This window comes from Balaenoptera borealis (genome assembly GCF_965194805.1).
Source record: "Balaenoptera borealis genome assembly, chromosome: 11".
Classification (NCBI taxonomy): Eukaryota; Metazoa; Chordata; class Mammalia; order Artiodactyla; family Balaenopteridae; genus Balaenoptera; species Balaenoptera borealis.
Window position 1 is genome coordinate 71954187 of NC_138868.1, and position 14718 is coordinate 71968904.

At 41.6% G+C, this 14718-nt stretch overlaps 1 pseudogene across 1 annotated transcript; it reads right to left on the reverse strand.

Moving 5' to 3' along the window:
- Positions 1-9531: 9531 nt before the first annotated feature.
- LOC309605704 (lysine-specific demethylase 4D pseudogene) lies at positions 9532-14358 on the reverse strand (annotated as a pseudogene). The gene has a single exon. The product of its transcript is annotated as a lysine-specific demethylase 4D pseudogene (transcript).
- Between the last annotated feature and the right edge of the window lie 360 nt (positions 14359-14718).

Consider the following 14718-nt stretch of genomic DNA (forward strand, 5'->3'; position numbering starts at 1 on the left):
GGGAAGTAAGTCAGACAAAGACAAGTATTGTGTGATATTGCTTATATGTGGAATCTAAAAAAAAATGTTACATATGAACATATTTACAAAACAGAAACAGACTCACAGACTTAGAGAACAAACTTAGGGTTACCGGCAGGAAGGTGGGAAGGGATAGTTAGGGAGTTTGGGATTAACATGTACACACTGTTATGTTTAAAATGGATAACCAACAAGGACTTACTGCATAGCACAGGGAACTCTGCTCAATATTACCTAACAACCTAAATGGGAAAAGAATTTGAAAAAGAATAGATACAGGTATATGTATAACTGAATCACTTTGCTGTGCACCTGAAACTAACACAACATTGTTAATCACTTACACTCCAATATAAAATAAAAAGTTAAAAATAAAGAAGAAGAAGAAGCTATAGCTTTTTCCTTTTTCCATTCTCCTTTCAACTACTTTAGCAGGGACAACCCCAAGTCTGTCACCTCTAAGTTTGAAAGTGATAATAGTAATGAATAATATTATTAAAGTAATATAAAATAGGTAATAATAATAACTTCAATAATAGCTAGACTTTGTTGTGTGCTTCTCGTCGAACATTGTGCTGAAATCATACTTTTTAAGAAAAATCTTCAACTAGATGTGAAATAATAGCTTGTTTTTACCTCAAGCTGGTTACTACTCTAAGTCTCTTACTTATATTAAGTCAGTTGAGCTTCACAACCATCCGATTGTTGTGAGTATTGTTATTATGATGTCCAGAAGCAGCCCGCCGAGGTCACACGGTTTTATGAGTGCAGCCCTGGTGTTTGGACACAGGGTGTGTGCTGGGCCCCGCTGGCTCTCCCAGGAGCAGGGGCCTAGGAGTGCCGAGTCACTTGCCCGTCACCCTAGCAAAAGGCAGAGCTGGGCTTCCAATCTCCATCTGCCCGACTCTACAGACTGAGCTCTTGGAAAGAAAAGTGAACGATGTATACAAATTGGGAGTCACAGTTCTTAGCACATTGTAGACCCTCATAATATGGTAACCACGTTTCCTGTCTCTAGCCTACTTGTTTTTACCTTTCTCCTAGAGTAGCCAGTGTGAACTGTAGACAAGCAGTTACAAGGGTGTCTTTATCCATTTGGGCTGCTAGCACAAGGTACCATAAACTGGGGGGATTGAACAACAGTTTTTTTTTCACAGTTCTGGAGGCAGGAAGTCCAAGCCTAGGGTGCCAGCATGGTCAGCTTCTTGGTGAGGATTCTCTTCCTGCTTTACAGACAGCCACCTTCTTGCTGCATCCTCACATGGTGAAGAGAATAATCATCTCTTTTTAGAAGGGCATTAATCTCATTCATGAGGGCTCCACCCTCATGATCTAAAGACTTCCCAATGGCCCCACCTGCAAATCCCTAATTGGAGATTAAGGTGTCAACATATGAATTTTAGGAGGACACATTCGGTCCATAGCAAGGAGGGAGAGAGTGGGAAAACTGAATGGAACACAAGAAATGGAATTGAAATGCCTGGGCTCCCTAAAGGAGCCAAGGAATGTCAATGTCATGGGCGGAGGAAGGGAGGGATTTGACAGTAAGCCACACTCACTTCCCAGAGTGAAGCAGCCAGTGGGGTCATTCAAAGCCAGTCCCGTCCCCCTGCAGCCCTGGTAAGAAAGGAATGCCTGGGGCAGCCATCATTCTCCCAAAAAGGTGACCTGTGCCCGTTTGTCAGGTACGATTGAGAAAAGTGAACAAGAGAGCTGCCATGAGCCCAAGAACAGACTGAAACACGTCTGAGAACCCCAAGAGGCTTTGGCCCTGAACTTGAGACTGACTGTTCCCAGTAAAAGATAACTTCTTCAGAGGCTCTGAAACCAGCAGTTTGGGGGAGAGCCTGGCTATGGTTATGGTAGCTGGGAAGAAGCTGTGGCATGGTGAAACAGCCTAATTGCCTGTCTGTCTCCAAGCAGATCATAAACTTCATATTATGTTCCCTTAGCATGTAGTACTAGACTGGCATGGTAAGGGGGCTTAACAATATTTGTTGCGTCAATGAATGAAGGTCTCATATTGGAAAAGAGAAACAGAGTTTATTCTCATACACTGTTGGTGGGAATGTAAATTGATACAGCCACTATGGAGAACAGTTTGGAGGTTCCTTAAAAAACAAAAAAAGCACTACCATACGATCCAGCAATCCCACTACTGGGCATATACCCTGAGAAAACCATAATTCAAAAAAGAGTCATGTACCAAAATGTTCATTGCAGCTCTATTTACAATAGCCAGGACATGGAAGCAGCCGAAATGTCCATCAACAGATGAATGGATAAAGAAGATGTGGCACCTATATACAATGGAATATTACTCAGCCATAGAAAGGAATGAAACTGAGTTATTTGTAGTGAGGTGGATGGACCTAGAGACTGTCATACAGAGTGAAGTAAGTCAGAAAGAGATAAACAAATACCGTATGCTAAAACATATATATGGAATCTAAAAAAAAAAAAAATGCTCATGAAGAACCTAGGGGCAAGATGGGAATAAAGATGCACACCTACTAGAGAATGGACTTGAGGATATGTAGAGGGGGAAGGGTAAGCTGGGACAAAGTGAGAGAGTGGCATGGACATATATACACTACCAAATGTCAAATAGATAGCTAGTGGGCAGCAGCCGCATAGCACAGTGAGATCAGCTCGGAGCTTTGTGACCACCTAGAGGGGTGGGATAGGGAGGGTGGGAGGGAGGGAGACGCAAGACGGAATAGATATGGGGACATATGTATACGTATAACTGATTCACTTTGTTAGAAAGCAGAAACTAACACACCATTGTAAAGCAATTATACTCCAATAAAGATGTTAAAAATTAAAAAAGAAATATAGGGTTCAACCAAGTTTCTAGACACTGATTATCATACAAAATCTATAGATCCCGTACACCAGTTAACAATCAATTATACAGTGAAAGAGTAAAAAGGTTTTAATCCCTTTAATAACAGAAATACATGGCCCCAATGAAGAAATCTAAAAATGATATGCATGCAATGCTTGTACTTTAAATGCATAAATAAATGAAAATTTTACCAGGGAAAAAAAGTTGCTTTCTGATATAAAATGTCATCCCTTTCATCTTTATGCTTTCAAGGCAAAAAAAAAAAAGGCCAAAAAGGTGCTTGCCTTCTGCTAGTCTAAAATCTTAATTCCAAATGATGATACACTAGGACCCAGAAAATGGTTTCCTTGAAGGTTTCAGCCTCTGAATGAAACAGGCTGTGCTCAAAGTCTGACTATATATGTCCCACAGCAATTTCAATTCAATCAGTACCACCCCAATTCGAATACCCTCATAGCCAATCAAAAACTCTAATTTGATCCCACATAATTTTCAAGTCCCTTCCAATTGACACACTCCTTACTCAGTTCTAGAAACCCTCTCATTCCCATTAGATTGCAGTTCACTCAATGAGGTGTTTTTTCCTGAAAATCTGTGTGATTTTTCCCAAGAAAATACTAAGAAAATAATTAACTTCACAAGTTGGAAAAAAGTTTAAAAAGAAAAACTCAAGGAAAGGATATCCCAATGTATAGTTCCCTCTCTCTCGCTCTCTCGCTCTCTCTCTACGCATAAATAGTGTCATTTTTTAAAACTTCTGGTAGGAAAATAACTCTTTTGCTCATAAGCACAAATTACAGAAATAAAGTGACCTACCTTCTACCAACAAAATCCTGATTCCAGTTGGAGATATTCAAGGACCCAGAGAGAGAGACAGTGTTCTCTGGGCAGCTGGCCTCCAAATGCAGACCCATGTCCTGATGGCTCTGGCTTTCTAACTGGGCAAAGGTATAATTTGATTGGCACCAATCATCAGTAATTGCTCTGGTTGGTCAGCCCACTTTGTCTGTGCCCTTTTGATTTTTTAAACCAATCTTACAGCAAACTAAGAGGTTGAAAATAAAAGGCGTGCGAAAGTCAAACCAAGCAAATATTAAACAAAAGAAACCTGGTCTAGCAGCAATTGATATCAAATGTATTTATAAGGTCAAAGAAGGAAAGCTTATGGTTATCAAAAAGAAAAACTCATGGGAAAGATTACAATGATGCACTTTACACACCTAGACACATAGCACTGAGACATAGAACACAAAGACTGAGAATTATAAGGTAAAACTGACATATTTGCAATCATGGTGGGAGGTTTTTTTTTTCAAACACCTTTCTCCCAGAAACTGATAGACGTGGAGAGAAGAAAAGTAATAATGTTATAAAAGTTTAAACAATAAATTTAACAACTTTGATTATATTACCTGCAGCAACCACATAGCAAAATGCTTTTCAACACATATAAAACATTTACAAAAATTTACCACTAGAAGACCACATAATAAATCTCCATAAAAATTCCATAGAATCAACATATTGAGTACCATCTTGATCAATCTTTTATTTCAATCATGAAATAAAATTGAAAGTCAATAATCAAGTAACTGAACACAACCATATTTATATAAAAATGAATATCCACATAACATCTACAACAATATCCATAAAATAGCTTGAAATCTATTGATTTTTATGTTGTACGCAAGTAGTTAGTAAAACCTAAACCAGAATACCTCAGAACTATTTGAAAGAAAAAAAAGATAAAAATGATAGAACAATTCAAAAAACAAAAGGGAGAACAGCCATATACAAAAATACAAATGATTAATAAAACAGAAGTCTGTTACTTAAAAAATAAAATAAAGAAAGAACTGGTTGATAAATTATGTAGTCCTCCCTGCTAAAGGAAGGGAGTGCTCCCTTAGCGTGAGAAGCAGGTGCAGAGTGGCAAGTGGGGATGGCAGTCGGGGAGGGGCAGTGATTTTATAGAGGAGGACCCTGCCAAACACCATTTTAACCAGGTCAACATCAAGAGTCATAAACTGGGAATTCCCTGGCCGTCCAGTGGTTAGGACTCCACGCTTTCACCGCCTAGGGCCCAGGTTCGATCCCTGGCCAGGGAACTAAGATCCCACAAACTATGAGGCGTGGCCAAAAAAAAAAAAAAGCCATAAATTACTTTGATAGTATATGTCCTTGATATGATGTGATTAAAATGTGATAAAATTCCCTCTGTACTCTCCCTCCAAAAACATACAGAAACCCAAGATAATCATAAGAAAAGCATCAAATTCCACTAGGGGGGCATCCTACAATATACCTGACCAGTATTTCCCCAGACTGTCAGGTTTCTATACAAACTTTTGGTCAAAAACAAGGAAAGTCTGAGAATCTGTTACAGCCAAGAGAAACCTAAGGAGACATGAAAACTAAATGTAATTTGATGTTTTAGATGAGATCTTGGAACAGAAAAAGGACGTTGGGTAAAAGGTGAGGAAATCTGAACCAATGAGAGCCTCTAGTAGACAATAATATATTGACATTGGTTTATTAATTGTAATCAATATATCATGGGAATTAAGAAGTTACTAATAGGGGGACATGTGAGTGGGGTCGGGTCACTACTCCCTGATCCACGTGCTCAATGTTTTGTAAGTCTAAAATTGTCCAAAAACTTACGTATTACTAAGTATAATATTGTAAATAAGAAATAAACAGGAGAAGGCATCAATAAACAATATTAGAATGAAAAAAATTAGAAACATCATCTGGGTTTTGGAAACAGTCTACAATACAACACACTATAAACCAAATGATTCTATGAACCACTATGTGACAATTTTTTAGAGAACTTTTAAAAATATTTTAAATTATGAAATATAAAGTGTTCACAGACATCTGTAGAGCATATATGTACACTTCAACAAATAACTATAGAGTGAACAGAAGTGGAGCCACTACCCAGGTCAAGAAATGCAACATTGCCAGGCACCTGGCTGCCTGACTTGTGCTCTTTTTCCCAGATTACAGCCCCTTCTGCCTCCTACACTGACCTTATCCTAACTCTTCACGTAGTAGTTTTGGTAAACATTATAAAATTAAAACTCTGTCCATTTTTGAAAACTTTATATAACCTTGAAGAAACACAATTGTATTTATGTACTTTAGTGTATTTTTGGTGTATTTTTTCATCATTTACGCCATTGCATGCAGCTGGACTTTTCTGTTTCAGGGCTGTATTCAACCATATAAACTTTCTACTGTTGGTGGGGCTTTGGGTTGTTTCCACTTTTGGCCTCTTACAAACAGCGTCGCTCTGAAAATTCTCTGACGCCTATACTGGCCATAGAATATGTAAACTTCAACTTGCCAAATGTTTTCAACACATTTTACCAGTTTACACACTAGCTGCATGCAAGGGTGCTCATCGCCCTTCAGTTTTGCAGACCTTTGGTGATTTTCTGCATTTTTAGTTTTAGCCGATCAGGTGAGGGAACAGGGGTACCTCATAATGATTTGCATTTACTTGGTTACTAATAGGGGTGAACCAATTTTTCTGATGATTATTGGCTGATTGGGGGTGCTCCTTCAAGAAGTGCCTCATCAAGTATTTTGTCCATTTTTCTGCTGGGTTGTCTGTCTTGGTAGTAGTTTTAACACGATATCTGTTCTCACTCTTTAATTTGTCTTTTCACTCTCTTTTTCATTTTCTTTGATCCACAGAAGTTTCTCTGTACCTCTAACAGAACAAATATTATTAAAAATAGCTAATATACGGTGACTATCTAATGCCAGACACTGTTCAATGCACTCTGCATAGAATAATTTATTTCTGCCTTATCTTCATAATGACCCTAGGGAAATCCTAGGAACCCTATTTCTCATATGAGGAAACCGCATCAAGGAGATATTAAGAAACTTGCTCAAGCTGACAGATCTAGTAAGTAGGGAAGTATTCAAACAAGAATCTCCAAGATGATTCCTTAAAAGAAGAACAAAGAGGGCTGATTTCTCCTCTACCGATCTGTGGTATTTGAGCTGCAATGGACAAATGTATCTGCATACAGAATAGAGAGGCCAGACACAGACACATGGATATGTGGGAGTCTGCCTATGATGGAGGTAGCGTACCAAACCAATGGGGAAGGATGGGCTATTCAATATGTGGTAGTGGCATTGGCACTATTTTGGGGGGTGGAATTGGAGCTTGACCTCATATCACTTACATAAATAAATTTGAGGTGCATTACAGACAGATACAACACAGAATTTTAAGACAAAATATTGAAGAATGTTTTTATGAACTCAGGGTGGAACAATGGCATATAAAACCAAAAGCACCATGATGGGAGTGATTGATATATTTAAATGTTTCCAAACTAATGACTGTGATGGTTAATTTCACATGTAGACTGGGCTAAGAGATGCCCAGATAGCTGGTAAAGCGTCACTTCTGTATGTTCTGCATGGCTCTTCAGTGAAGAGATTAGCACTTGCATCAGTAGACTGAGTAAAGGGCGCCTTCACCACTGCAGGCGGGAGCACCCAAACCACTGAGAGCCCAAATTCAACAAAAGAGCAGAGTAAGGGTGAACTTACTCTCTCTGCTTGAGCAGATGCATCCGTCTTCTCTTGCTTTGGGACATCTGACATGGGCACTCCTGGTTCCCAGGCTTTCGAACCCAGACTCAACCATATTCCCCATTCTCCATCTTGCAGACGGCCCACCTGACAGATCGTGGGATTCCTCAGCCTCCATAGCCAGATGAATGAGTTCCTCTACTAAGAGCTGTACACATACCTCCTATCGGTTCTATTACTCTGCAGAACCCTCACTCATACTAGGACGTAACAAATTAAAGGAAATTACAGTCTAGGAGAAGTTTGTCATCATACATGAAATAGACAATGAATTAGTATCCTGAATATCACATAACTTCTACATAACAACAACAAAAAATAGTCAAACCAAAAAAAGTAGGCAGAGCTTTAGAATAGGTAATTCAGAAAAGAGGAAATCCAAATGGCCAATAAATACAAGAAGATGTGCAGGATCACTAGCAATCAGAGAAGCTATTCTCTGCCCATTTTGATTAGGTCTGACAATATAAAAAAGTGGGTCAAGATATGGAGAAACCAGAACTCTTGCACACTGCCAATAGAGCTGGAAATTGGAGGGCAAGGTGGCTTTTCCTAAAAAGTTAAAAGTGAACATAAATACAACCCAGAAATCCTATATACAAAGCTGTTCTGTGAAGCATACTTTGAAATAACAAAGATTTGCAAATAACCCTATTGTCCATCAGCACCAGAACGAATAAAATAAAATAAATTACACAGATCTAGTGGACTTCGTTGAACTAACTAGGGACTATAGATAGGAAAGTCTTTAGATCTTGATACTGTAATATTGACTTTTTAAAAAGGTGATGGTGGGGGTATGTTGTTTAAACCACACAACATACTCCTTTCCGTTTCGTAGCCTTTTGTCTCCAAACTTGATGAATATACACTGGACTCGTGATTGTTATTTCTCAGAAGTGGAGAGAGGCCTAGGAGAGATCGTGGCAGTGAGAACAAAGGTGGCTCTATCCTTGCCTTTATTTAACTGTCATTGTCAATGTCCCTTGCTTTTCCAAGATTAAGTATAGCAACAACTTACTGGACATGGAAGAACAGCTGGATCTGGGCATCTTTTCTTGAGAAGAGTGGTCCAGATTGTGAGTATCCAAATTGAGTGTGTCACTTGCCTTGAAATAAAATAGAATTTTTAATAGAATTGCTTGATGAACCCCCTTCATTACCACCCTCAGCTCCTGATCCTTTCAAGAAGACTAATTTTTTTATAATGGAAATCTAGTTGATTTGCAATATTTTGTTAGTTGCAGGTGTACAGAAAAGTGATTGTTATATACATATTTTTTCAGATTATTTTTCATAATAGCTTATTATAAGATATTGAATACACTTCCCTGTGCTATATAGCAAATCCTTGTGGGTTTTTTTGTTTTGTTTTTGTTTGTTTTGGTTTTTTTTTTACAAATCCTTATTGCTTATCTGTTTTCTGTACAAGAGTGTGTATCTGTTAATCCCATACACCTAATTTATCCCTCCCCTGCTCCTTTTCCCCTTAGCTAACCACAAGTTTGTTTTCTCTGTCTTTGAGTCTGTTTCTGTTTTGTATATAGATTCACTTGTATTGTTTTTTAGATTACACAGGTAAGTGATATATTTGTCTTTTTCTGTCTTACTTCACTTAGTATGACATTCTCTAGGTCCATCTATGCTGCTGCAAGTGGCAATATATCATCTTTTTGTGGCTGAGTAATATTCCATGGTATGTATATACCACTTCTTCTTAAACCAATCATCTGTTGATGGCCCTTGGTGTGTTTCCATGTCTTGGCTATTGTAAATAGGGCTGCTGTGAACACTGGGGTGCATGTATCTTTTCGAATTAGAGTTTTCGTCTTTTCCGGATATACGCCTAGGAATGGGATTGTTGGATCATATGGTAGCTCTATTTTTAGTTTTTTTAAGCAACCTCCATACAGTTTTCCATAGTGGCTGAACCAATTTGCATTCCCACCAAAAGTGTAAGAGGGTTCCCTTTCATCCACACCCTCTCCAGCATTTATTATTCGTAGACTTTTTGACGATGGCCATTCTGACAGGTGTGAAGTGACACCTCTCTGTGGTTTTGATTTGCATTTCTCTAATAATTAGCGATGTTGAGCATCTTTTCATGGGTCTGTTGGCCATTTGTATATCTTCTTTTGAGAAATGCCTCCTTAGGTCAAGAAGACTAATTTAGGAACCAGTATACTGGTAAACCTAAACTGTATTTTTAACATTGCTACTCTTTATTAGGCAAAGGAAATTTTGTTTCAAGTATAAAAGTGAGTGAAAAACATAAGGAGTATAGTGGAAGAAATATTCTCTGAAATTTATTTTTGTTTCTTGGCCTTCAAAACCCCCAATTTTGTTATCCTAGGCTATTTGGAGCGTGTATCTGCCGGGAAGAGATTGTGATATCCCTGAAATATAACAAGGAAAATTTCAGTTTCTAAAATTTAAAATGGCAATATGAGCCAGGCTACTGTCTTCACAGAGACTTTTCAGAGTTCCCTTATTTCTCTGCACTGCCATATCCACAACTGACCTAAATGAAAGGACCAAAAGCCCTCAAGATCTCAGTTCCTTATCACATGAAAGTTTACTCCTTGCTCATATGAGATCTACTATGGTCCACTTGTTCTCCAGGGCTGCTGCCTTCCCAGTAATTCCAGTCTGCTTCCATCATGCGGTTCCACCCTCTCAATACAGGGCTTAATCATCTTTCCAGCCAAGCATCTCACTGCCATCCTCCACTGAGGATCCTGAGTTCAGTCTCTCAGCTTCAGTTTTCCACAGAATATACTACCACACAGTTGCCTAGCTGCATGGTGATAGGGATGAGATGTGGGCTTTTGCTACTCCTCAATCAGAACTTCAAACAAGCCTTTCTTTTTCATTACTGCTGTCTTTACTTTTACATGGTGCTTCAAATTCCAGAATCTTACTGAACTTCTGTAGGGGAGAGCTGGAGGGAAGAGAGATGTGGTTTGATTCTCTGAAATGTTTCCTTCTGCATCCAAACTATCATTTTCAATTTCCAAAATTGATTCTGAGTTTGGCCACTTCTGTGCATCTTCAACACTATGGCCTAAGTCAGTAACCATCAATTCTCACCTGTATTATTTAGATGTTCTAACTACTTCTCCTGCCCCCAAGGGGTCCACAGAACAATTAAGGTGATTAGTTAACTATGCAAATTATATCATGTCAACTGCTGTTTTAAACTTCCAATGCCTTCTCATTTCAAGTTGAAAAAAGCTCAAATATTAAACATGAGCTACAAGGTCCTGCATACCCTGGACCCTGCCTCTCCCTTCTCAGTGCCCCAGACACAAATGAGCTTCCTCTCTATCCACACAATAACACCAAGCTCTATGTTAGGGCTGTTACACTTGCTGTTTCATCCAAGTGGAAGTCAGCTCTGGACCTTCCTTCTTGTCATTTGGGACTCAGAAAGGTCTCCTGCTCTATGAAGTATTCCCTGCCCACCGGAACCACACTGCCCATTCTGCACTAGCATCCCATCCCCTTTAATCTCTTCACAGAACATATGCCCACTTGAAATTGTCTTGTTCCTTTATTTGTGGATTGGTTTATTGGGATGTATCAATGACCTAACCATGTGAAATATACATACAGCATTGAGAAGGCAGTGGAGACTTGCAGAGAAGATTTTCACATGCTGGCACTTTTTGTCCTATGTTTGCTCATCCCTCCTAGCAACTTGGATCAGCCAAGTGCCAGGTGATTCCCACCAAGTCATCCTTCAGATGGGACTGCAAACCAAATCCCCCAACCCAGCCAGCCAGCTGGAACCCAACAATCAACCCCAAACTCACTCACCAACATCACACAAGGCAACAAGCTCCTAAAAATAAGTTTTGCTTGAAACGTTTTGATATAATTATTAAGAAAAGTGCAGAAAAAACGACCACCTCTCAGCTGACTGACTGAACAACACAAAAAATAAAGTCAGATTTTAACATTCTGGTTACTTTTAATATATTTAATAAAGTCAGATTTTAATATTCTAGTTACCATACTGGCAGAGTACACATTATCAGTACATCAAAGACTCAGAAAGTTTATCAGTTATTATCTGAGTCTCTACTGACCTAATTAGTCAAAAAGGCCTAGTTTGGCAAGAAAAGCGGGAAGGGAAGGGGGAAGAGGAAAAGGAGAGAGACTGGAGGGTAATCAAAGCCCAGGGTTCTTTAGAAGTTCAGCAGCGTCCAGAGCTGGCCCACAGGATGGGAGTGTGAGGTAGATTGGGCTCTGGCGACCTCAGCAGGATCTAGTTCCCAGAGACACTAGAGTGTCCAGTGCATGAAACCTCAGTTTGTGACACAGGAGTTAGCGGTGTCCAAGGATTCCAGGGTCTGGAAGGAAGAACAAACTTTGGAGAATTTGGTAAACACCACAGACCCAGCACGTCCAGCGGCAGCACAGGAGGCACTCTCACGCAAGACTAGTGACCTGCAAATACCCAAAGCTCTGAAATGTAAATATGACCAGTCTCAAAGGATCCCCACGCAGGAGCAGTGGGGTAGAAAGGCATCCCCTGGGCTTAGGGGACGGGGCCACAACCACAGCCAGAAGCCGTGGCGGGATGCTGGAGCCCAGGGCTGAGCGGGGCGGCGCTGTCCGGCGAGGGTGCCTCCACAGGCAGGGGCGGAGCCTCTGGGTCCTGATCTGTGTCTAACGAAAGCCTCCTCTTAGCCCTGGGGGGAGCAGCTGGCTCCTCAGGGCCCTGTTCCCAAGGGCGCCGACGAGGGCCACATCTTCCAGCTGGGTGGCGATCCGGGGCGGATGGACCTGCGGTCGGCGGCTGGGTCGGGCCGGGCTCGCCGGAGGTGCTGGTGGCCGCAGCCCCGAACTGGGCGGCAGAGCAAGAACCCCGGGCCGGCGAGGGGCGCCGGCACCCAGCACGCACAGGGACTCGGTGGCTGGTCCCAGCGCCCGCGGCTACAGCCCTACGGGGGCGCAGAGCGCGGCGGGGCAGGTGGTGCCTCTGGCCGAGAGCGGCTCCCAGGGACGCGCGGACCTCCCTCCAGGCGTTCAGGACCTGGCTGTCGGGCGCCGTGGGCTGCGTGTGGTCCACCACGGTCCGCTCCTGCCCGCGTTTCCACAGCTCGTAGCGCTCCGGTTGCAGGATGCGCACGAAGGCGTCCATGGAGAAGGCGACCCGGGCCTCCCCGCAGCTGCACTGCGAGGCCACTTTGCCATAATCGATCCAGCGCGGGCAGGCGAAATTGATGGCTTCCGCGCAGTTGAAGCCATGGTTGAAGCCAGAGTGGTAGCCATAGGGAAAGGTCACGATGAACTCCCCAGCCTCCTGAGTGACCCGATCGAAGGGGATGCCGTTGTCCTTGAGGACCGTGGGCGAGATGAGAGCCACCTTGTGCCGCAGGAAGGCCTCACAGCCCCGCGCGCTGCCCGGGAAAAGCTGCCTGGCCAGGCGTTCCAGGCGCCGGCCGTGCTCCGGGGGCACCGCGTACCACGTCTTGGGCTCCCCGAAGTGCAGGTAGTTGATGCTGTAAAGGTCCATGTCCTCCGTGTGCCAGGCGAAGGCGGTCTTCCACATGCCGAAGTACAGGTAGGGGGTGTTGACGCCCTCGATGACCACTCCGCACTCCTGCTCCAGCAGGTCCTGAATGGTTCCCAGGTGTCCAAGGTTCCACTGCTCTGTGTTTTGATCGAATAAGGAGCCACTCACGTCCGCACCATATACTGGTGAATCATAGAGGCGTGTTTTCCAATATTTTCGCTCCAGGTCCTTAAAATCAAAGTGTGGTGGCGTCCGGTATTTTTCACTATTTGCTAAGTGGTGGTACTCACCCACGGTCATGGCTTTCTTCTTTTTGTGGTATTGAGTAAACACACCTGCCTGCCCAGAAGTCACCTGCTGGAGGGGAGCAGCTATTAAGATGTCATTGATATCATCATAGGTCTGTCTGGCTTTCCAGTCCTTGGGTGGAATGATCTTCGCCACGCCTGCTCGGTGTGCACCTTGGGATTCCATATAAGCAATGTATTTATCGAAATCATTAAACTCTTCTCTGGTTGGATGAAATACCATTATTCTACAACTTGGGTTCTGGGCCCAGTTGGACTTAGACTTCATAGCTTTCATTAATAAGCGGGAAACTCCCAAGTTCTGATGTATGTTCTGGGCAGGTGAGGATGCTGGAAAACACTACTTTTTCAAAAATGGGTTGGAGTATATCAGCAGGAACCCGCAGTAGACTTTAATGCAATGAGTTGGTAATATTTCTTAGGCTTGCTGATTCTCCAGGGGACTCCACGCTGGGCAGAAGCCTTGCTCAGGACTGATGCCGGCTGAGCCTGCAAGTCTGTGATGTCCTTGGTTGACACTTGGCTCTGTCCTCTTGAGATCTAGTGAATCACCCAGCCCTGGCTGGGTATCCCAAATGCAGGGTCTTCAGGGCAGAATTGAAAGCAAAACCTAAAAAGAAAAAGAATAGAGACAGGTTGAAAACTGATGGTTGGAAATAGTTACAAGGGAACTACAAAGAAAACACCACCATGGACTTTAATTGCATATTCCAATAAAGGCGAAAATTTCATAAGTTTGACAATACAAGAAATGGTGTTGTTGTGAACAATGGAAATTCTTGTACTCTAGTAAGGAGAACGGAAATCATTACATTCACTTTGAAAACCTATTTGGACAGTATCCACTAAAATTGAACTTACCCATGTGCTATGATTCATGCCTAGGATATGTGTATGTCTGTGCAATGAAAGTCAAGTCCAAGAATGTTCAGAACAACATGATTTCAGTAGTCAAACACTGGAAACAACTCAAATGCCAGTCAACATTAGAATGGATAAGTACATTGTAGTATATTCATACAATGGAATACAAAACAGGAATGAGATCAACAAAAACTACATGAAAATAAAAGAATAATTCTATAAACATAATACTGAGCAAAATTATCCGGACTCAAAAGAATACCTATTCTATGCTTCCATTTAGATAAAGATAAAATGGTACCTATAAGATGATGATATTTTTTGGTACCAACGTAATCTATGTTAGAAGTCAGAGTAGTGGTTACCTTTTTGAAAGAGAGAGGTTGTGAGTGGGGCTGTGAGGAAGTCTCTAGAATAATGTGAATATTCTGTTGTGAACCCAGGTACTGGTTACACAGCCATCAGAATGACTCATTGTCATAATTCTTCAAGTTATGATGATTTTCACAAATTTCTATGAA